The 24,948-nt window shown below is 45.7% G+C and overlaps 1 pseudogene across 1 annotated transcript in view; it reads right to left on the bottom strand.

Annotated features, from left to right (window-relative positions):
- The window catches only part of LOC147717630 (E3 ubiquitin-protein ligase TRIM39-like), a 245,838-nt pseudogene that overhangs the window by 144,915 nt on the left and 75,975 nt on the right, over positions 1-24,948 (bottom strand). Inside the window, exons 4-5 of the transcript XR_015296081.1 lie at positions 7,796-7,818; positions 6,259-6,371 (exon numbers count right to left, since the gene is read on the bottom strand). The product of XR_015296081.1 is annotated as an E3 ubiquitin-protein ligase TRIM39-like (transcript). The remainder of the gene's footprint in view (positions 1-6,258; positions 6,372-7,795; positions 7,819-24,948) is intronic.

The raw sequence follows: 24,948 nt of genomic DNA, 5'->3' as shown, positions 1-24,948 counted from the left end.
AATGGATTCTGTACATTGAGCCATTGTAGGAAGAGGATGACTGTCTCAGATGTTCCATGCCAGATGACAAAAATGTCATCTATGTAGCGCTTCCACACTAAAATCTGATGTAGGAATGGATTTGTGTTATCAAAGACACACTTGTTCTCAAACATGTGAACATACAGGTTCGCTAAAGATGGGGCGAAAACGCTGCCCATCGATGTACCCGATACCTGTAGATACAAATCTTCCTCGAAAGCAAAGAAATTTTCTGTCATGGCTAATCGGGCGCACTCCATGATGAAGCTGATTGGAGTGATAGAATCTAAGTTTGAGTCCTCCAGAAGACTCTGTACTGTTTGCAACGTTTCCTGCTGTGGTATGCAGGTATACAGAGACTCAACATCGAAGCTGACCAAAAGGTCAGTCCCGATGTTGAACTCGGTCTCTGGAAGCAATCTTAATACATCAGCAGTATCTTGTAAGAAAGTTGGCATCCTTTTAACCAATGGCCTTAGAAAAATGTCCACAAAAGTGGACAGTGGCTCAAGCAATGAACCAATGCCCGAAATAATCGGGCGGCCCGGTGGTGGCCTTTGGGCCTTATGAATTTTAGGCAGGTTGTAGAAGTATGGTACGATGGGATTGGATGAGATCAAATAGCGGGCTTCTGACTCTGTGAACCAGCCCTCGGCTGACGCCTCTTCCACCATGTTCTTTATTTCACTTTGCAATCTGGCGGTCGGGTCTTCAGTCAAGAGACGATAGTGCCTATGGTCTTGTAACTGTCTGAGGCATTCTCCTCTGTAGATGTTAAAGTCCATAACCACAGTTGCTCCCCCTTTATCTGCTGGTTTTATGATTATGGTTGAGTCTTTTACCAAGGTATTTATGGCTGTTCTTTCTTCTCTTGATATATTAGAGAAAGATTTCTCTTCTCCACTTGTCAAGCGGTTCAAGTCATATAGTACTGCCTTTTCAAATGCTCCCACCTGAGGTGGCACCTGATGTGATAAAGGAGTAAAAGTGGAGGGTTTCTTCAAACCAGTGTTGGTTGGAGTATCATCAATCTCCATCGGTTTATCCTTGAAGAAAAAATGTAAACGCACCTTCCTAAAAAATTTCTTGATCTCACAACGGAGTTGAAAGGGATCTGTATTGTTCGTGGGTACGAAGCCCAGCCCTTTGTTCAGCACTCGAAGTTCTAGCTCAGACAGCACACGAGAGCTAAGGTTCACTACGAGACTCTCTCTGTGCTCATGCCTGCCTGTTGTGGGGTTTGTTGCTTGTTCTTGGCGGTGCTCCGGGTGTTGGGGAATAGGGAGAAGGGCGGTCAATGAGGAATCTGCAGTTAGAGTAACCACCAGAAAGAGCTTTACCGAAGGTAAGTAACTTGCCCCTCTGATGAATACTTCTAATAGCGGTTTTCTCTCCTTTAGAATATGCACCACAGCAGTACCCCCCAAAAGGGAATGGACCAAAAATTCCCTCAAAACCAACTGAGCAAAGTAACCTTTCCGCTGGGGCAGACTATGCAGACAGTAGAGTTCTAGAACATGGGCACTGATGCCCACATCGCAGCCTGGCAGATGTCTAAAACAGGTACCTCTCCTGCCAAAGCTTGCACTTCTTGACTTGTGCATAGCAGATTTTGATGCAGAAGGCTATTCACATTGATTGGGTCCTCTTCTGCACTGTCTTGCCTTTCTTTACACAAACAAACACAGGGCTTTATTGCAACTTAATGCCCTCCTAAGGTCAGGGGGCTGGATTCTGTCTTCCTCATTCAATGGGTGTGGCGCGGAAAAAATGTTGGTAGAATGATTGATTGACCAATATGAAATGAAGTCTCAACTTTTGGAAGGAAGGCCAACGTCATTTGTAATGAATTAAGGTGGTATCTGTAAGCATCTGCAGCTCACTTACGTGGTATAACTGACTTAACTGCAGTGAGGAAGATGTGATAGTTATAAGTGCATTAGGAACAGCTGTGCATAGGCTTAAAAGGTATGCACATGAGAAACGTCAAAACCAAGTTCAGTACCAATAGGCATAACGAAATGGGTGAGGATTGTGAGTAAACCTTTTATGAAACAGACCACAAAAAGTAACTTAAACAAGACTGTTAGGCAGGAAAACACAGAAATTTTGAAGCAGCTAATAAATACCCCCTCACTGTGCCCACTGCAGGGCCACTGCATGGCCTTGCATAAAAAAAGTCTGACTTGTAAGGGGTCAGTGTTTTGGCACCAAACCAGGCAACAAATCTTGGCTCAGCGCCTAGCATAGATTGAAATCATACAATGATCTGACTACAAGGATGACACAAACCATCTCCGTCGGGATGTCAAACACATTCAGTTGGTACCCATCAATCTCCATACAAGGAGGTGTAGGTTTCAGAGACTTGGATGCAGGACCCTGCATACCACCCTCTCTTGGCCCAGTACAGACCGATGATATGCATTGGGCCTGGTCTGTCTAGATCTTCCTTATAAAGCAAGGCAGGGAAGGTAGCAGTGGAAATAGACACAGGAGTCCTTAATTCAGTTCCAGCTAGATTGCGGCTGCTAACGTGCACCTTGGAGGAAACTCGACTGCACAGAATTGCTGACACGGTTTTCTCAATGGTGGTGAACAGATCTAGCCAACTATTCACCGTTGATCAGATATGCGCATCCCCACCTTGGAATGAAGATGCTAACCATGTTCTGTCAGCCAACGCATGGCCAGGTTATCTGCTCTGGCATTCAAGGACCCCACTAGGTGGTTGGTGACCAAGAAGACACTCCAACTCCTATCACAGGATTCAAGACCTTATTCTACCCTGCCTGTTGCAGAACTGCATGGCCCTCATGTTGTCTGTGAGGAACTGTCCCAGCCTACTTCTGCTTCTGATAGATGGCAGACAGACTTCTAGAGCCAGACAAATCGTTTTTCAGTTTGCTTGCTCTTTGCTAATTAGTCTGGTTCAGAGTTCACACAGTCTGACTTTTCTACTTTCTGTTTACTGTCTTTTTTCCAAAGTACTGACTACTACCCTTCTCTTCATCAGGACAAGACCGGGTTGTGCCAGAGACCATCAGAAAAAAAGAGGCGAGTAGGTCAACTTGGGTTCCTTCACCCTTTCCTATTGTCGCTTTGCCTATTTATGTTTTCTTCTAACCTTGATAGATTAGTTAATTGTAAAACTTATGAGAAAAAAACACAAACACCATAAGCAAAAAAAAAAGAGCTAGCTCTCATCTTCCCTTACAATCCCCCAGACAGAGAGTAAAAACTAGGTAATAAATGACTCTAGCTTAAGCAAGGGAATTCTGACCACGTAGATTTCTTATTAAACAGAAATAAACAGATCAAAAGTCTTCCTTTTTTAGTGTCAATAGTTTCTAGAGACTGTTCTGTGACGTCGCCACCCCATCTTTCAATCCCCTAGTTTTTACCTGTGTCTCCAACCTGCGTGAGCCGTGGTCCACCTGTGTTAACCACACCATTCCTACAGTGTGGCGTGAGCCAGGCACCTCTCTGGTCTGTGCGATTGAGAGTGCTTGTGGCTGTCTGCATATTCTCTTGCTTGTCTCTGCCTGCAAGCATCTGGCCTCCTCATGTACTCTTGAGTCATCCTCTCTGTCCTCGACTAATTCCTCCCCAGCTTCCTCTTTTGGGGTCCAATCCTGGAGAAGAAACAGAAATCTTTTCTTTATTTGTGTCTTACTTTCCTCTCGCTCTCTGGTTTGCCATTCTTTCCGTTTAACCTTTTCTTTTTCCTTTTAGGTCATAAATAGGATGATGTGGGAGATGGGCCAAAAGAAACTGCAGGTAAGTCCCCTAAGGTGTCCTCCGCCTCCTCAAAAGGAGCCTTTTCTCCAAACAGAATGGAGCAATCGAAGGGCATGTCCATCAGGACCACTTGCAAATCTCTAGAAAACCGGTTGATCTCATACAGGCATGGCTTCTGAGCATGACACTGGTGCCAATAGCTCAGCCAATGCAGTCTGTAGTAACAAGAACAGTTTGGAGCACATACTGCATTGTGACCATCATGCATAGTTTGGGATACTGAGGGCCTGAGGTCTTCTCGGATAGCAGACAAGATGTCTTTGGCCATATCACAAAAAGAGTGGTTGTATCTACCCAAAAGACAAACTGCAAGCTAGACTAGCTGAAGAAAGCATCTGCTTTCCAAAAGCAACAGTTCATTTCGTTTTCCTATCTGGAATGAGTCAAAAAGAAATTCAAGTATACCTTGCTTGTCAGAGCCTAAACAATCAGGCTCTCTGATAAAAAGTCTGAGTCGTTGGTTGAAGAATCTCATTCAATACATTTGTTTTCATCTCTATGGTGAGCTACTACAATTCAAGTGTCTCAGCTGCCCTCCAAACTACCACTGAAAACAAAGCAACTTCTGCTGTTGGTGGCTCAGATGGTGAGCCTAGCTCCCTTTGAATGTCAGAAGATGTGTACAGCCCACTGGCATTTTGTACGTCAAACTACAATGCATCATCAGTATGAAGGAGAAGTGATCTGTCCCCCCTATCTCATTATCATCAGTTTCCGCTGGGATATTTGGTGCTTTTTCCAATGGATCTGAATCAGATCAAAATAAAATATGAATCTTCTGCTGATACTAATGTCAATGTAGGACACAACACTGTCTCAACAGGTATTATTTAGTAGGACAATTTCACTTTCAAAGAAGCATGCTCATAAAAGTTGCAAGGGAAGGGAAACAGGGAGACAGAAAAACTCTTTAAGGCCAATGAATGCAACATTTGTCGTGCATTTAGCCAAAAACAAAATAGCAGCACTCAGTTACATTAAATGCCATGTAACCTGTATAAAACTGTGCACAACAGTACTCGTGAAATATAAAGTGAACGGCGCAAGTGACAATAGAAGGGTTAAATACAGCGAAAGACGGTGCAGAAAAGAACATTAATATATACATTTATATATTGAACTCTTAGAGGCTCCCTTACATAAATACATTTAGGAGTCCAATTAATTTTGAGGGAACCATGAGGGTGGCGCCAAGGATTGCGCTGAAGGGTCGACGGCGTTTCGACCTGTTCTAATTTTAGGTCATCATCAGGGCCAGGTTACAGTATTTATAAGAGTGCATGGCCCATGGCGGGGACAAGAGTTCAATACGGCGGGGCACGTAATCGTGGGGACCTCAGGATAAGGATGAATCGGACTAGGCTCAAATAATTATGCCAATGGAGAGGTCGGGCAGGTAGAATGATTATAGCGGAGTCTCACAAGGGAGATGTTGTGGGCACTAGAGTATTACCAAGGATTGAAGGCGTGAATTGCGCAGTGAAATCTGGAGAAAGACTGGGCCTCACGAGGGAGAGGTCGTAGGCACTGGATTACTGCTAAGGAATGGAAACGCTGGTGCTTTGCGGTTCACCCAGACATTGCTCCATTCCCCTGAGGATCCACAATTTATTCCATTTCATATTCAAACTTTGCACCCCTTTGGCTGTCAAACCCCCAAACAGGCTCCCGTTTTACGGTATAAAAAGTGAATTATGTCAACCACACACTGGGGTTTTTTTCAGAGTTTGTGTGGAAACCTGTGATTGACATGGAAGTCTTGGACAAGAAAAACACTGGAGGTAATGTTGACGGGGGAACCCCTGAAAATAGGATGGTACTGGGCCTGCCACTGGGCTTTCCCTACCATCAAGAAAGCCATATTCCCCTGACCTTTAATTGAGGTGGGTAACTGAGAGAAAGGACGAGAAATGGGACATCAGACAATTTCTGACAAATATCTCAATTCCAACCTCCTCTAAAACACATCCTAAGAATATCTGAGCGATTCAGTACAATATTCAGATTATTTATTAAAGCTGAAGTCATTTACCACTTAGTAGAACCAGAATTTTGGGTCTCGTGTATGACTCATATTTACTTTATTATAGCTTCACATGAACTAAACAGAATGAAGTCAGTTACGGAATTATCTGTTATTAAATGATCAAATCACAGCGTGACCACTATTATCCTTATGAGGTTGATTCTCTGTGGACCATAACACTGGATGAATAAGTGTACAGGTATTTTACAGGACTTCAAAGTTGGATGTCTCTAGCATGAAGTGGAGTTGTATTACTACACTAATTTTATTATCAGCTTTGATGCCTTAAAGCTCTTTAATAGGTTGGGATTTAAGTAAGTGGATATGTTGGTGATCTTATGAATATAGACATTTACAATTTACTAGACATTTTGTATGGTCATATTAATGACAACTTTGTGTTTTCTCACCCAATGATTCCATTATCTTCATCTGCAGGTCCACCTCCTTCACCTTATCTGTCTCATTTTCTTTCTCCTTGATGGTATCATAAGCTATTTGCTGAGCTTTGATAGTTTCATACCTTGAAAAGAGATAAGTGGGGATGGCATCAAATTCTCATCTGCTCAGAAGGAAGGTATAGTTAAGGAATTTGAATTATGTCAGATAAATGTGGGGATATAACAAATTGTAACCAGGTAGGGAGTGGGCAGGCCGCTTCCAGCGTGGAATAAATGAGAAATAGAACATGGGGTTTTGAACAAAAAAAGCAGCTGATCGAACACCGCGAGACACCAAAGGAATGAAGACTTCTCAGAGCAATCAGTCGAACTGGGTCCATGTAATAAGAGCTGGTAATCCTTTATATTGAAATATCAGTAGTTTATTCCAAGATGGTATTCATCCACAATCTCAGAGCGTCCTGTCAACTCGGGGCTCCCTCAGCAACTGCTCTCACAGAAGGAACCTCGATCCCCGAACACTCCAAGGGGTTCAAATCAATACACAAGTAAACCATGACATAATACAGAATACAATACAATCTTAAAGAAACACTCTAAACATTCTAGCACATCACCTCCCCCTTAATCAGTAAAAATAAAAGAAATGTCAAAACTAATATCTAACATATTCATTGAACTTAGCGGGAGCTTTCCTTAGTCTACCATTCCGACTGACAGAAGCAGGAGGTAAACCAGAAGCCGAAACATGAAAACCAGAAGCCGAAGCATTTAGACTTAACTACTCTGATCACAAACTTTCTCCCACACCTCCGTTTGTAACCAATGAGCCCAACCACAATTATCAGAACCATTTTTACTTTTAGCCCTGTTGCTCACCAAGGCTTGATCCTTGGACATTCTCACCAAGTAATACTATTGTGGGATACAATAAGGAGTAAAGGACCTCAGAGTGCAAAGGATCCGACACGGAGTGCACCTAGACTGAAAAATGATGGGATTTCCCAAAGGGAAGTACTTGACTGGATATCTAAACTATCAAATAAAGAAATGAGATGCAGCTCTAAGATTAGAATGGGACAAGTGAGGAAAACACATTTTCAGTTGTACCCTACAACCCAAATATGTTAATGGTTAAAATATTATTTACTCTCATACAAATAAATAATGTAAACATGCTCTGTAAGTAAAACTATACATATTTAGTAAATTTAAAAAGGGACTAATAACAAATAAAACGTTTTTAGTATAGCACATTATACCACAATGTTACTGCTTCTATATGCTGTAAAAAATACAACTGCAACACACACATTAACAGTATTCCATTTACCAGTGTCAGAAGGATGGAAGCCAGAGTCTGCATAGCCTGTGACCTTAAGAATACATTGTTCAGAAGCAACCATTCAACACAGTCAGCCACACGGTTCCAATATACATCAAAATACTGCTTTATATACATGTAAGAGTGTAGTTTGATAAAAGTAACTATGATGTCTCCTCAATACTGTTTTGTGTGACGAGCTAATAAAGAAGAGAATCGTACCTGCTCAACACGGTCTTTACATCCTGGGGAGAGAAACATGAAGAGATTAACATAGAAAAAAAAAAGTTGATATTTATATTTAGAAACATTCTTCACACACTCAGTAATAACAAATAACTATAAACAATTCAAAATAAATGTGTTAATAATGAACACGCACATTTTCTACTGACATCGGCAGATAAAGCATCAAGCACAGATTTACTTGATTAACCTATGAATGCATTAAAAAGACTCTAGAACAGTCGACCTGACACAAACCATTATAAGAGAATGCTGTAATCTAGATCATTACAAAAGGATCAGGTGGCTAACTTATGTAGAAACAGTACTGAAAGCCATAGGGATGTCAAAACTTTTTCAGGACCCCGACACTTGCAAACAAGTCAAGAAGAAATGATTAATGGATCTATATTCCCAAAGAGCAGAACAAGCCCGTAGTGAAAAAAAACGGATCAATCAGTCTTCTATTGCATATGACCTGGTTCCACCATTATCAGGAGAGGGTTTTCATGATTTATCTCGCATAAACAATTTGCAGCACAGATTCATATTATTACGCTTCAGACTGAATATGATCCCGATACTCTTGGGCTACCCACAAAATAAATATAGATTAGCAGATCTCGCTCCCTGCCCCTGTAACAACCATGCTGTCCAGTCGGACCTGCATATTATACTATTTTGTAAAAACTACTTTGAGGAAAGGAAAATATTTATACTTCCAATCCTTAGGCACCATAAATTTAGGCAATGCTGGGTCGCCATGTATTTTCTAAAGGCTTTAAAAAACCCATTTGTATGTTTCTAAGTTGCTTCATTCCTATGGGCCTGTTTTAAGAAGAGGAAAAAGGTGGGACCACTTTTTGATAGTAGTGTGTAATTTCATACAAATGATTTTAAAGGTTCTGTTTCTGATCACAGCACACTTGTTTAATACTTATTTTAACCAATGTAAATATGTATTAAATAACTTGAAATTATTTTATATGAGCTGTTGTACTTTTATGGTCTATTTATAAAAGATCGAATAAAGCTTGAGCAGTTGGCTGACGAGCCTGGGATCCCGCACCTACGCGCCTGAGTGGTACTAAACCTGGCAGATATTTGGCAGCCATCGGCAACCCCAGAACACGGCCTTTCCCTGCTGACGAGGGGTGATACCCCGAAACACGTGTCCAGGGATGGCGAAGACAGCGAAGATAGCAGAAGATAGAAAGATGATGCATAGCGAACACGTCCCTACATTAACCAGAGTCCTTAGGGGCGACACCGCCGGTGTGTGAGTAGTGTGCGACCCCACCCCCATTTGTAACATTAAAGCTCCCTTGAGCAGTTGGCTGATGAGCCTGGGATCCCGCACCTACGCACCTGAGTGGTACTAAACCTGGCAGATATTTGGCAGCCATCGGCAACCCCAGAACACAGCCTATCCCTGCTGACGAGGGTTGATACCCCGAAACACGTGTCCAGGGATGGCGAAGACAGCGAAGATAGCAGAAGATCGAAAGATGATGCATCGCGAACACGTCACTACATTAACCAGAGTCCTTAGGGGCGACACCGCCGGTGTGTGAGTAGTGTGCGACCCCACCCCCATTAGTACTGAAAGCCATAGGGATGTTCAAACTTTTTCAAGACCCCGACACTTGCAAAGAAGTCAAGTAGAAATGGTTAATGGATCTATATTTCCAAAGAGCAGAACAAGCCTGTAGTGAAAAAAACCGGATCAATCAGTCTTCTATTGCATATGACCTGGTTCCACCATTATCAGGAGAGGGTTTTCATGATTTATCTCGCATAAACAATTTGCAGCACAGATTCATATTATTATGCTTCAGACTGAATATGATCCCGATACTCTTGGGCTACCCACAAAATAAATATAGATTAGCAGATCTCGCTCCCTGCCCCTGTAACAACCATGCTGTCCAGTCGGACCTGCATATTATACTATTTTGTAAAAACGACTTTGAGGAAAGGAAAATATTTATACTTCCAATCCTTAGGCACGGACGGGTCACCATGTATTTTCTAAAGGCTTTAACAGACCCATTTGTATGTTTCTAAGTTGCTTCATTCCTATGGGCCTGTTTTAAGAAGAGGAAAAAGGTGGGACCACTTTTTGATAGTAGTGTGTAATTTCATACAAATGATTTTAAAGGTCCTATTTCTGATCACAGCACACTTGTTTAATACTTATTTTAACCAATGTAAACATGTATTAAATAACTTGAAATTATTTTATATGAGCTGTTGTGCTTTTATGGTCTATTTACAAAAGATCGAATAAAGCTGTGTGACTGACTGACTCTAGAACCATATACTGACTGACTCTAGAACCATACTAAAATACACTATTATAACATAAGAGATAAATGGTCCTTCCAGAAGATAGGATTAGTTTAGATAAAGGGACCTATTTCTCTGGACACAAGAGCCGACATGTGTAATGGCCATAAATGCATGAGATCTCTAAAATCCTTCAGTGCCGCTTCATGTGGCCCTACATGGAACCCTGCAACAGACATGGTGAGTGCTTTCATGGTAATCAGCTGTTGAATCTTAGACGGGCCTGGCTCCACACTACTTGTTGATGCTGCAGTGGTCAGTACCATTACCCTTAAATGCCACTTTAGACATGAAAGTAACCCATACAGGTCAACTGCGATAATCTCTATGTCATAATGCCAATAACAACTCAGTAGGTTACCATGAAAGAACACAAGGGAAGATGGCGCACAGGGCAATAACCACCAGGTCACAGAACAAACAGATAATAATAATAACAATAATGATAATAATAATAAAACATAACAAGGTGTGATGGTACAACCCTGATAGGTTGCACTTTTAGAGAACACACACCTGTTGGGGAAGATTATGAACACAAGTTCTGGATTGTGGGAAAAAGCAGGAGTGAATGTCTAGTCTCTCAGTTCTAGGCCGCTGGCTGCTCTCAGTGACGTGTGAAGTTGTGCTTGTCCTATATCCTCTCTGCTTCAATGCACTCTCTGCGCCTGAATGGTGCTGCTGTAGAGATCCTATGTTGTCACAGTCACTTCCAGGCCAAGATCACAACAGCTTATGATCTGCCCCCTCTGCTGTAGCCCATACACCTCCTCTCTTCAGTCAACAACCTCACATAGCTGACAGTGGCCTAAACTCTTTTGACCCAAGCACTGTTTCACTACTCTAAGAACTTAACCTTGAATTTTCTATTTTCTTCAGATCCTATGCATTGTGTATCCTTGAATTCATTATGCTACACTCCAGCTTGCCTTTTTATCCATTCCCTGCTTAACGCAATTCCATTGGGGTGAATTATGTCTAAGTAATTAGATTTGAAAAAATATAACTAGACAGTTTCAAATTTGTTTTTCTATGCTGAAACAATAACTAAATGTCAAAACTATTCTAAAACAAACATCTTCTGACCCTCAAACCTCAGGGCTTGCAGATGAATGGATGCAGATTAGAGCAGGAACCAACCATATCATGAATCCTGGACCCTGGTTATGGCAATATAGCTACCAGCTATCCTTTTGTTGTTGAATTAAACCTTGGTTGAGGACTATGGTCAGGATGATTGCATTGCTTTGTAAACAGGATGGTAACATTGACATGTGAACATGTATGTTTAGAGCCCTGTTTTAGCTAGATGTTTTGCTACCATAGACTAGTGTCTCTGTCTTCATCTCCTAACTTCATTCTACACAAACTGGCATTGCTGGTGTCTGGGAAGGAACAGGGATCCCTCAAGAGTCTCATACAGCTCCTTCAATTATTAAATGTTTTAGCTAGACCCATTTTTAAAGGCCTCTGTTAAAAGGTTTTTAGACCCTGTTCAGGGTTGGCCGCAGGAAAAACAGAGAATTGATTCTGGGTCCCAACTGTGGTAGTTGAGATAATTTGCATTATTAAAAAAAATAATGCAAGACTTACTGTTCTCTTTAGATAGCAATGGTACCCCAGATGAAGACAGTGCCCAGCTGTGTGACAAGGAAGAGTGGAGATATCAAGTCTCCCCATTCCCCTTTCCTTGAGTCTAGCTCTTTTTAAAAAACCAAAAAAAACAACCATATGTAAACATGTTCTTATGCACACACAATAATATACAGTTACAAGCAGTGTCAAATAGATCAAGACAATTCAATGTTCAACTGTATTTTGTCACTTTTGAAAGAGGCAGAGTTCCTCTCTACAAAATTACTGTGGAACTCACGGCCGACTGACCTTTATTGCTACTGAGAAGCATAAAGAAGAGAACCACTTCATATTAATAAGATCCTAACTTGTAAAACTAGGACTGAAGAACCACAGACTCTGGTCTTTAAATTAGTGGGGTTTACCAGTGGAGAGGTGTGGCTCACTGGTTAGAGGCAGCAGACCTGTAAGCAGAGAACGGCCTGGGACCAGGGTTCAATTCCCAATGCGGCAGGGTCGTGAACCAGGGGTCAACGGACTAGATAATTCTCGTCTCAGTGCCTACTCTAACCAGGGAACACACTCGGTAACTCTGGGCATTAAGCTTGCCTCATCTCTACAACGGCCCCCCACAGACACCGGGGATTCCTGGTTTCACCCTGGAGATACCCAGAAAGGGACGATCTCACAGGGAAAACCAGGACGGGTTCCCCAGTGGTCTACAGCGCCAGGACACTCGGGTAGAGTAACAGTGCGCTTTACAAGAATCCCACATTTACATTTACATTTATTGTAAAGCCAAAAACAACTGGACGTACAAGCACCTCATAAGGTGGTTGTAGAATAACAGAATGACAATCTCCTGAAGCAGAACGCAGGCAATTATTAGCCCCATTTCAAGTTCAGTCTTCATCTGCGGGGTATGAATAAAAAGCATTAGTCTGTCCCTACACTACCACTATAGGGACATCCCTACTTAGCATTTCCCAGACAAGATCAGGATAAATGTGTCAGCGCGTGAAGACTTCCTAAGAAGTACCCTCATGTTGTATGGACCAAGTAGCCGAAACTACAGAGCTTGTTCTAAGATGCTCCTTCCCTCGCCTTAGATCTTCTCATACCTTCTCCTGACTCCATCCCGGGACACTATCCCAAATACAAAACACAAAAACATAGAATACGCCCACAGATCACCTCATCTTGCTGGAGATTTCCCATAGTTGATTTTCCACGCAGTGTCTGTGCTCCCAGCTCCTGGCTCGATGACCTTGATTCCCAAGCCTCCCTCAGTGAGAAGGAACACCGGCTCCCAATTATCAGCTCACTTCACCAAAATGTATTGCATCCTCCCAAATCTAACTCTCTTAAACAAAAGTCGTCATTTTAACTAACAAAGACTACTTTCTCCACCTGCAACAGAAACGTGAGAACAGAACAGATTCAACATGCGTATGAAATTTCTAACAGTCCAGCTCAGAGCCCTCAGGGAAAATATAATTCAGGCCTACAGAAATCGGCCAACATAAGAGTGAAATACATAGGCCTTTCGAATACACGCATAAGTGAACATTTCATTTGGGCCTCTATACCTCGTTACATTGCAGAAGCACATCGAATTTGAGTTAACTGCAAGCCACTTACAAAATTCTACATGTTAAATGCAACTAAGTCACGTTTATGCGCAACTTCAATATGGTGCACGTTTAGATCATGCACATCACATGTAAGCAAATTTGTTACGCAGATGACATTGAATACTATGAATTAAAACATTATAGCATGAATGCTACGCTGTCTATTTACATAACACAACATTTTTTCCTACCATTTACTTTCACACGTTATTACTGAACACCTTCTAATAGTCAATTGTTAATACAACATAAGAGTACATATGCCAGTGTGGACTATCCGTGAATATGATGCACCCCTACAAATTTCAAAACACCATTGCACTCCATCACTTTCAAATAGCAAAATAAGGAAGTGATCCTCAGAGGGGCTTGGAAAAGTTTCCCATACAAAGCCTCAAAGTATAAAATCATACTCTTTGGATCAAACTCCAGTCAGTCTCTGTCAGTATTCCATCCATTTCTTTGTATATGTGAGCTGAGATCGGAGTGTTCTTATCCATTGCTCTATAAAGTGCCATCTAGTGGCTGTTGCAGGGTAACACGCTCACTGAAGGTAAAGACTGAAAGCATATGCCTGGAAGTAAAGGACTGTCTGTCACAGCCTGAAACCAGTGCCAGTGGTGAGGCACTCGCACCTCTCCACCAGATGACAAAAAGAGTGCTGAGAGTTGCAGGCATCACGTGAGCAATGCAGAAAACCTGGAGGAAAATATTACAACCCGTTGCCACCACACAGCCAATACCGCCAGGCTGAGACTACGAAAGGAGAGTCAGAGCCACGTGTAGACGTCGGAAAGGAGAGCACAGCACCAAGCAGGTGAGAAACAGCACAGGAACAGAATGCGCAGCAAGTGCACCCAGTGAAGAAAACGAAGAGCGCAAATTGGAAGCGCGCCAAGCAGAGGCAACCAGAAAGAGGTCGAAGAAGTGGCCAGTTAGACCACCAGAAGCACGGACGCCCGAAGAGGGCAGAATCGAAGAAGACCCCAAAGAGGGCAGAATCGAAGAAGACCCCAGAGAGGGCAGAATTGAAGAAGACCCCAAAAAAGGCAGAAGAGCAAGACCTTCTCAGAGAGATGGTGCCAACAAAAGTTCCCAAGAGGAAGTACAAGTCCTACTGACAGGACAGACCTGGAACAGGTCCACAGGAAAGGTGAGACCGTCTGGACGACGACGCAGCCAGTGAGGTGTCCATGTGACGTCAACATGAGACGTTTGGCAGGATGTCACCTCCAAGTGAGATCCTGATCGAATGGAGGAGAAAAGAGTGGCATAACGCCACTCCACAAAGGGAGAAGGAACAGCGACTCAGCGCCACAGGGCAGATAACCATCAAAGGTGTGCAGGAGAAAAGGAACAGAGTGACAGGGCAGAGGGTTCATATCACCACAATATGAGCGCACCCCAAGACACCAGACATTCACCCGCCAGACTGACGTCCCGGGAAACAACCCACGGAGAAGAACCAAACGCAAGCCGCAACCAGCGCGAAGCGAATATCTCTCCAATGCTTGCCCGCGCGACTAGTCAGTCCCAAGCATTGGCAGTCTGAGTCAGATGACATCCCTGCATCTCACCGCAGATGCCACGGGTGACGGACAACCTCAGCAAGATAAAGGCAAACTGCGAAGCCCTTCCAGTCCTTGCTCCACAAGATCAGATCGCCGCCTGCTGCCCAACCTGCTGCCCAACTGAAGAGCAATCACCGGAGTTCCACGAGGCGAGCCACCCAGGACCCGTCTGTGTGCCACTGTCAAGACGCAGCATACAGAAGTAAAGCACACTCACGGTCCACACGGTTCCATGGCAGCCCAGTGGGAAGACTCTCCAGGAGACTCCAATGGGAGAAGAGTCTGAGTGAGAGAGGCAAACCGGAAGTAGCTCGGCAGTCAGAAGCAAGGAAGACCATCAACCACGCCGCCTCCAGGCAAAGGATTCACATACAGAGATCTTCCAGAGTGGACCTCACCGCAGCTCTCAATGCACTGATGCTGGACTTTCATACATGGATTTCGACACTGCTCGACCAGGTCGGCCTAAAACACTTTGCCAAGGCCATCAAAAACATCATGACCATGCCGTCCAAGGCTCCAGCACTGCCTGGCTGATGGCTTGAAGAAACGGATTTAGTACTATCCATTGTTGGTTTATTTTTCTTTCAGGTTGGACTTTTATTCTTTCTTTTCATTAATGGTGGGGGGGGGGGGGATGTAGTTTCTAGCTAGGCATGCTCTAGTGTTCCACAAGTGGTGTAATACACACTTTACACCCACCCACCACAGGCGATACCAGTCAGGTGACCATGCCAATAAAAAGAGGCCAGGCGCTCGTGCCCCAGGCAGTGATTACACCACACTGCAGAGTGTTTGTGTCCGTCCTTCATCACAATGTGGGCTTGAGGCCAAACATTACAATGTGTAACCCCTTTCTCCGATATGCTGTGTGCCGGACATCTACCAATTTCAAGTCATCAAGGTCCATGGTTATGAAAATGCGGAATTTAATGTCTGTCAGGATTAGTGTGATCTATCTATACTAGGTTCAACAGCTGTATCACGACCGACTCCAACGACACCTTCCCCGCCGCCGAACACCTCCACTTCCAGGTCCACACCGACCCAAAGACGACCCTCAGAGGCACCCTCATCTACAGACCCCCGGGACCACGCACACAATTCAGCGAAGACATCACGGACTTCATCAGCCCACACGCCCTCCCCTCCGCCGACTACATCCTCCTAGGGGACCTCAACTTCCACCTGGAGAACAACAAGGACCGCAACACCGCCGCCCTGCTGGACAACCTCGCAAAACTTGGACTCAAGCAACTGGTCAACACCCCCACCCACTACGCCGGCCACACGCTTGACCCCATCTTCTCATCCAGCAAGCACATCGCCTTCAGCCACTCCACCGGACTTCACTGGACCGACCGCAGCTGCGTCCACTTCAGCTTCAGAAAAACCACAACCCACCACCACTCGCAACAGGTTCCTCACAGAAGCTGGAGCAAAATCACCGCCGACCAGCTCACCACCTCCCTCAGCCAGAACCCACCCGCCAGCACACCGGACCCCAACGAAGCAGCCCGCAACTTCACGCAGTGGCTGACAGCCTGCGCCGACGACCTCGCACCACTGAAGAACCCTCCCAGCAAGCCCAGAAGCAAGAAGGCCCCCTGGTTCACCAACAAACTCAAAAACTCCCAAAAGACCTGCCGCACCCTCGAGCAAGCCTGGCTCCTCGACCGGACCACTGACAACATGGCCGCCCTCAAACACGCGACCCGCAAGCACCACCAGCTCATCCTCACCACCAAGAAGAAGTCACTGAAGGATCGACTGGACAACAACGCCCACGACAGCAAGGAACTCTTCAGCATCGTCAAGGAGTTCTCCAACCCCAGCACCGGCAACAACGACATCACCCCTTCACAAGATCTCTGCGACTCCCTCGCCTCGTTCTTCCACCGCAAGATTGCCGACATCCACAACAGCTTCGGCACACCATCCCCGCACCCAACGGCCGAACAAGCGCACCCCACCACGACCCTCCGCACCTGGACCACAGTGACCACCGAAGACACAACCCGCACAATGAACACCATCCACTCCGGATCTCCGACTGACCCCTGCCCCCACCACGTCTCCAACAAGGCCGACACTACCATCGCACCCCAGCTCCGAGACGTCATCAACACCTCCTTCGACACCGCCACCTTCCCGGAGAGTTGGAAGCATGCCGAGCTCAGCGCCCTACTGAAGAAACCAACAGCGGACCCCACCAACCTCAAAAACTTCCGCCCCATCTCGCTCCTACCGTTTCCTGCCAAAGTCATCGAGAAGATCGCCAACAGACAGCTGGCCGCCTTCCTCGAGACTAATGGATCCCTCGACCCCTCGCAGTCCGGTTTCAGAGCCAACCACAGCACCGAGACCGCCCTGATCGCAGCCACCGACGACATCCGAGCCCTTCTCGACAATGGGGAAACAGCGGCCCTCATCCTCCTGGACCTCTCCGCAACGTTCAACACTGTCTGCCACCGCACCCTAGTCCAACGCCTCAGCAACACCGGCATCCAAGAGAAGGCATTGAAGTGGATCATCTCGTTCCTCGCGGGAAGAACACAGAGTCCGCCTCCTCCCGTCCGAAGCCAACGAAGTCATCTGCGGTTTCCCGCAAGGATCATCACTCAGCCCCACCCTCTTCAACGTCTACATGTGACCTCTCGCAGCCATCGCACGCCAACACAACCTCAACATCATCTCTTACGCCGACGACACCCAGCTGATCCTCTCCCTCACCAGAGACCCTGACACCGCCAGATGAAAGGGATGAAAGACGTCGCCGAGTGGATGAAGAACAGCCGCTTGAAACTGAACTCAGACAAGACGGAAGTCCTCATCCTTGGACCATCACCCTCCGCCGGGGACGACTCCTGATGGCCCCCAGCCCTGGGCACCGCCCCAAGCCGACAGACCACGCACGCAACCTGGGCTTCATCCTGGACTCCTCCCTCTCGATGACCAGACAAGTCAACGCCGTCTCCTCTTCATGCTTTCACACCCTCCGCATGCTCCGCAAGATCTTCCGATGGATCCCGATCGAAACCAGGAAGACGGTTACGCAGGCCCTCGTCACCAGCCGGCTGGACTACGGAAACACCCTCTACGCCGGAACCACAGCCAAGCTACAGAAAAGACTACAGCGCATCCAGAACGCCTCCGCCCGACTCATCCTGGACATACCTCGACGCAGCCACATCTCCCGCCACCTGAGGAACCTGCACTGGCTCCCCGTCAACAAGAGGATCACGTTCAGGCTCCTAACCCACGCACACAAATCTCTCCACAACTTTGGCCCCAAGTACCTCAACGACCGCCTGACCTTCCACACGCCCACCCGCCAGCTACGGTCCGCCAGCCTCGCCCTCGCCGCAGTACCACGTATCCGCAGAGCCACCGCTGGAGGCAGATCCTTCTCCTACCTGGCGGCCAAGACATGGAACTCCCTCCCCATCCACCTTCGGCTGACCCAGGACCACCTCGCCTTCAGGAGACAACTCAAGACCTGGCTGTTTGAGCAGTAGCGGCCCCCTTCCCCCAAGCGCCTTGAGACCCTTCCGGGTGAGTAGCGCGCTATACAAGTGTTGTGATTGATTGATTGATTGATTGTATTAAAGTCACTCCTAAAAATCAAGTTGTCCAATTAATACTGGGGTAAATAAGAGAAGAGCAAAGAACAGAACTGCTCTTGACCTTGCTTTGGGTCACAAACCAACACCATTGTCTCAGATTTGTCCATATTTATCCAATTAATCAGTATTATTCTCACCTCGGTATCTCTATGTATTGAGTCTACATGAAAAGTTGTCACAAACCCTATTAGAACCGTGACACCCTTAGTCTTGGTCAATGCATTACAGTGGAACTTCTTCGGGTGTATATCGTGACTGACATCTCATGATACTAATGAGTAAGAGGTGCCTCTCTTCTAATAGCACTAGGCCGCCTTTTTCATTTGGAGCCAATGGAGCAGCAGCTTCCTCTAATTATGAATTAAGACCCTGTACCTTAATAGTCAAAATATTCAGGGTCGATCCCTTGTCCTGCATCGCAGGTGTAAAATGAGGCCTACAGACCCAACAACATCCATCCACAGCGTAGTCCTGAGGCTGCTCAATAGACCCTCCACCTTCTCTGCACTGATCTGGTCAACAATCTTTTCCTGGCCATAGTAGGAGACAAACATAAAAACAATAACAGAACTGTGCTGTAAAACTCGAACTAATGGAGAGCCTTCAGAACGTGTTTCTTCTGTCAGACTACACAGAGCTTCGGTGTGTGTCAGGGAGGCTCTTCCCTCATTACATACTGCAGACATCTTCTAAACCTCATCAGTAGGGCCAGCTTCTCAGAAGCCAGGGGGTGGTTACTCCCCTCCCCGCCCTGCCTTAACGACCAAAAATAATGTGAAATTAGCACACAATAAGCTACATTTAGAAGAGCCTTTCTACAATACATTAGTTTTGAAGGAGACTAATAGCATTCAACAACTACTCCAAGTAACCTACCACTCTAAGGTACTGTGTTACAGTAGGCAGAAGATGGCAAAAAGACCCACTGGGTTTGAGTCCAGAGGCACCTTTGAAGGACAACTCCACATAGGTCATGAGTATTTATCTTCACAACAGCTCCCATTTCAAGGACCCCATGATTGAGGATTATCAACCAAGCAAAATTGTCTTTCTCGGAGGTCCCCGTGTTCTACTCGTTGTGTAGCTTTCTTTCTTTGTTGTTGCCTTATGTTGGTCGCTGTTGATCCAGCTGCTCTTTCCTTAAGTGTGGTTTATCTTTTAGCTGGAGCAGGGAAAATAGCTTATTGTCTAGTAGAAATCAAGGCTTGTTTATCTTTATTTCGGAGGGTATTCTCAGATGTGAGACCCTTGCTCATTGCACCATCAGGATTCAAGCAAACCGGGCCGAAGACGGCTGTAATGCCAGAAACCGGTCCCCGGGAGCTTGTTTCCTTCCCAGTGTAAGAATTGGCTTTTGTAGTTTGGTTTGCCCTGTTCCCATCATGCACTGGGACAGGAACAGACTAATTTGCATACAGCCAGGTTCTGAAACTGGGATGGTGCAGTGAGCTAAAAAACGGTGTTGGATCTAGCCCTGATCTCTTGACTGGGTGAGAGCTTTCTGCTTAATTCAGAGACTCTGTCCCTCACCACCCCTTGTTGCAAATATTTTTGTCCACCCTAAGCGTGGAAGGGTATTCTCAGATGTGAGACCCTTGCTCATTGCACCATCAGGATTCAAGCAAACCGGGCCGAAGACGGCTGTAATGCCAGAAACCGGTCCCCGGGAGCTTGTTTCCTTCCCAGTGTAAGAATTGGCTTTTGTAGTTTGGTTTGCCCTGTTCCCATCATGCACTGGGACAGGAACAGACTAATTTGCATACAGCCAGGTTCTGAAACTGGGATGGTGCAGTGAGCTAAAAAACGGTGTTGGATCTAGCCCTGATCTCTTGACTGGGTGAGAGCTTTCTGCTTAATTCAGAGACTCTGTCCCTCACCACCCCTTGTTGCAAATATTTTTGTCCACCCTAAGCGTGGAAGGGTATTCTCAGATGTGAGACCCTTGCTCATTGCACCATCAGGATTCAAGCAAACCGGGCCGAAGACGGCTGTAATGCCAGAAACCGGTCCCCGGGAGCTTGTTTCCTTCCCAGTGTAAGAATTGGCTTTTGTAGTTTGGTTTGCCCTGTTCCCATCATGCACTGGGACAGGAACAGACTAATTTGCATACAGCCAGGTTCTGAAACTGGGATGGTGCAGTGAGCTAAAAAAAGGTGTTGGATCTAGCCCTGATCTCTTGACTGGGTGAGAGCTTTCTGCTTAATTCAGAGACTCTGTCCCTCACCACCCCTTGTTGCAAATATTTTTGTCCACCCTAAGCGTGGAAGGGTATTCTCAGATGTGAGACCCTTGCTCATTGCACCATCAGGATTCAAGCAAACCGGGCCGAAGACGGCTGTAATGCCAGAAACCGGTCCCCGGGAGCTTGTTTCCTTCCCAGTGTAAGAATTGGCTTTTGTAGTTTGGTTTGCCCTGTTCCCATCATGCACTGGGACAGGAACAGACTAATTTGCATACAGCCAGGTTCTGAAACTGGGATGGTGCAGTGAGCTAAAAAACGGTGTTGGATCTAGCCCTGATCTCTTGACTGGGTGAGAGCTTTCTGCTTAATTCAGAGACTCTGTCCCTCACCACCCCTTGTTGCAAATATTTTTGTCCACCCTAAGCGTGGAAGGGTATTCTCAGATGTGAGACCCTTGCTCATTGCACCATCAGGATTCAAGCAAACCGGGCCGAAGACGGCTGTAATGCCAGAAACCGGTCCCCGGGAGCTTGTTTCCTTCCCAGTGTAAGAATTGGCTTTTGTAGTTTGGTTTGCCCTGTTCCCATCATGCACTGTGACAGGAACAGACTAATTTGCATACAGCCAGGTTCTGAAACTGGGATGGTGCAGTGAGCTAAAAAACGGTGTTGGATCTAGCCCTGATCTCTTGACTGGGTGAGAGCTTTCTGCTTAATTCAGAGACTCTGTCCCTCACCACCCCTTGTTGCAAATATTTTTGTCCACCCTAAGCGTGGAAGGGTATTCTCAGATGTGAGACCCTTGCTCATTGCACCATCAGGATTCAAGCAAACCGGGCCGAAGACGGCTGTAATGCCAGAAACCGGTCCCCGGGAGCTTGTTTCCTTCCCAGTGTAAGAATTGGCTTTTGTAGTTTGGTTTACCCAGTTCCCATCATGCACTGGGACAGGAACAGACTAATTTGCATACAGCCAGGTTCTGAAACTGGGATGGTGCAGTGAGCTAAAAAACGGTGTTGGATCTAGCCCTGATCTCTTGACTGGGTGAGAGCTTTCTGCTTAATTCAGAGACTCTGTCCCTCACCACCCCTTGTTGCAAATATTTTTGTCCACCCTAAGCGTGGAAGGGTATTCTCAGATGTGAGACCCTTGCTCATTGCACCATCAGGATTCAAGCAAACCGGGCCGAAGACGGCTGTAATGCCAGAAACCGGTCCCCGGGAGCTTGTTTCCTTCCCAGTGTAAGAATTGGCTTTTGTAGTTTGGTTTGCCCTGTTCCCATCATGCACTGGGACAGGAACAGACTAATTTGCATACAGCCAGGTTCTGAAACTGGGATGGTGCAGTGAGCTAAAAAACGGTGTTGGATCTAGCCCTGATCTCTTGACTGGGTGAGAGCTTTCTGCTTAATTCAGAGACTCTGTCCCTCACCACCCCTTGTTGCAAATATAGTAGAAATCAAGGCTTGTTTATCTTTATTTCGGAATAGAAGATGCATGGGGAAGCCCCACTGATGTGGGATTTTGTGAGCGTGTAAATATTCTGCCGCTATTTTTAAGGCCTTCATCTTTAGCAAGGGTTATAGCGGAGATATCTTGGAAAAAAAAGTCAAGGTAGATCCTCGGAACACATTGGGTTTGGACTGTCTAGCTGCTTTTAGTATTTCCTCCTTCTGTATAAAGTGTTGAACTCTAGTCAGAACATGAGAAGTTTATCTTTTCTGGGTCTGATGTGAGCTGAACACTTTGCGATTGAGGTCAAGTTTAACTAAGATATCTTCTCAGCCCTGCAGGAGTGCTTTAAACAAATCTTTAACATATTGAGGTAAGTGTTGGTTAGAGACTCAGTCCAGAATTCCTCGGATCCACACTTTGTTTTGCCCAGAACGGTTTTAACCATCTTCAGCTGTGTTGATTAGCCATTGCCATCTTTTTTCCAGTTCCTCAAGGCTCATACTCAATGTATACCTTTTGTGTGCTTCTTAAGTTGTCGCTACTTCTAGATGGTCCACCCCAGTCTCAGCAAGTGACTTCCAAAAGTTCTGTCACAATTGGCCCATTTCCTTTTTAGGTCGAGCCTGGGCAGCGCATGCGCTGCCGCTAGGCATGCAGTATAAGAGTATGGTCTTTTTTGAGCCCCGCCCACTCACCAACCGTATTTCTAATTGGCTTGTGTCATTGTCCTTCTTAAACGCTGGCTTCCTAGTCGTTATTAGGCTTGTTAGTCCCTCCTTGGTACCGTCTTGTCTGCATTTCTTACCTCCCATAACAACTGGACCTTTTACTGGTCTTGTTACACGGTATGCTTTATCTTGTCGGTGAGCACTATTTTGTTTAATGATTTGCCCCTATTCCACCTATTACGTCGCAGCACGCCACCCGTTTTTTTTATTACTAATGGCAGTCCGCTTTCAGAATAGCGGCCACGCGTACTTTTTTTTGTTTGTTTACATGCGCCCATGCAGTGCTTTCCCATTCATGGAGGCCGCGCCCCTTTCTTTAGACAAGCCGCGTCTAAAGAAAAGTGCGCAACCGCTATTTAAGTGAAAGCGCGGCATGGGCGCTTTTACAAACAAACTATCTGTTTGTCAACATGACAAACAGATGCTGTTTTTTTTTTGTCAAAGCGTCCCATGTCACAGTTTCACTTTAATGTCGGCCACGCCCCTTTCTTCAGACGAGGCTTGTCTGTAGAAAAGGGCGCAGCCTCCATGAATGTGAAAGCGCTGCATGGCTGATAGTAAACAAATATTTGCAATGAAATAGGTCTCGCATTTGAGAGAGTTTAAGATATTGCATTGCAAATGCTTGTTGAACTCTGGCAGCATCAATGGAATATTGGCTCTCGTAGCCATAGAACCAATGTCCCCACATTCACTGGCCAGAAGATTGACCGGTTTCATTACACCCATCTTATCAATGGCGGAACGAATATGCTACTTACCAGTATGCATCTGTTCTTGGCATGTAGGGCTGCTGACATTCATATCTGTGCATAGATCGCCGCCTAGTGTTGGGTCCGGATGATTGCACATTGTTGTCCTGGAAGAGTCTTCGAAGTATCACGAGATAGGTGGCTCCTCCCCTGGACTACAGTGCGCATGGGCATCGACTCCATCCCCAGATTGTTTTTAGCCATTGTGGCCAAGATGGAGTGAAACTCAGTGAATGATGACCATGCTATGAGTATATGTGAATACTGCAGCTGCTACAGGCGCCGGGGAGCAGGGCGGGCGATATGAATGTCAGCAGCCCTACATGCCAAGAACAGATGCATACTGGTAAGTAGCATATTCGGTTCGAGGCATGTGGGCTGCTGAATTCATATCTGTGCATAGAATACATAGCAGTCCCTCCATTAGTGGCGGCCGCCCGTGCCAGCTGCAGCAGTTTGGAAAAGTGTTTTGAGAACAGCCTGCCCTACAGCTGCCTGCTGTTTGGAGTGCACATCAACACAGTAATGCTTAGTAAATGTGTGTGTGGTAGACCATGTGGCTGCTCTACATATGTCTTCCAAAGGAATGTTTCCAAGGAACGCCATAGAGGCCCCCAACTTTCTGGTGGAGTGGGCTCTTGGCGGAATGGTAAGAGTGCGTTTTGCTTTTAGATAGCAGATTTGGATACATTTAACGATCCACCTAGCAATACCAGCCTTGGAAATAGGGTTACCTTTATGGTGTGGTGCAAAGGCGACAAAGAGTTGCTTAGTTTTCCTAAAATCCTTGGTCCTATCGATGTAATACATTAGGGCCCGTTTAACGTCAAGGGTATGGAGCATCCGCTCCGCTAGTGACTCAGGATTTTGAAAGAAAACAGGTAATTCGATTGTTTGGTTGATATGAAATTGAGACACAACCTTGGGTAGAAATTTAGGGTTAGTGCGAAGCACTACCCTGTTGGAATGAATTTGAATAAATGGCTCTTGAATAGTGAGGGCTTGCAATTCACTAACCCTCCGTAGCGATGTAATTGCTATGAGGAAAGCCACTTTCCACGTCAAGAACTGAATCTCGCAGGAATGCAGTGGTTCAAAGGGAGGACCCATCAGCCTGGTAAGGACCACATTGAGGTTCCACTCAGGAGCTGGTGGGGTCCGTGGCGGAATGACTCGTTTGAGCCCTTCCAGAAAAGCCTTAATGGCAGGCACCCTGAAGAGTGAGAGGTGCTGCCTATTTTGGAGATAAGCGGCCATTGCAGACAGATGAATGCGAATGG

The sequence above is a fragment of the Lissotriton vulgaris genome, chromosome 5 (genome assembly GCF_964263255.1).
Source record: "Lissotriton vulgaris chromosome 5, aLisVul1.2, whole genome shotgun sequence".
Lineage (NCBI taxonomy): Eukaryota > Metazoa > Chordata > Amphibia > Caudata > Salamandridae > Lissotriton > Lissotriton vulgaris.
Note: the sequence above shows the minus strand (reverse complement) of the source record. Positions and strands in the feature narration are given on the sequence as shown.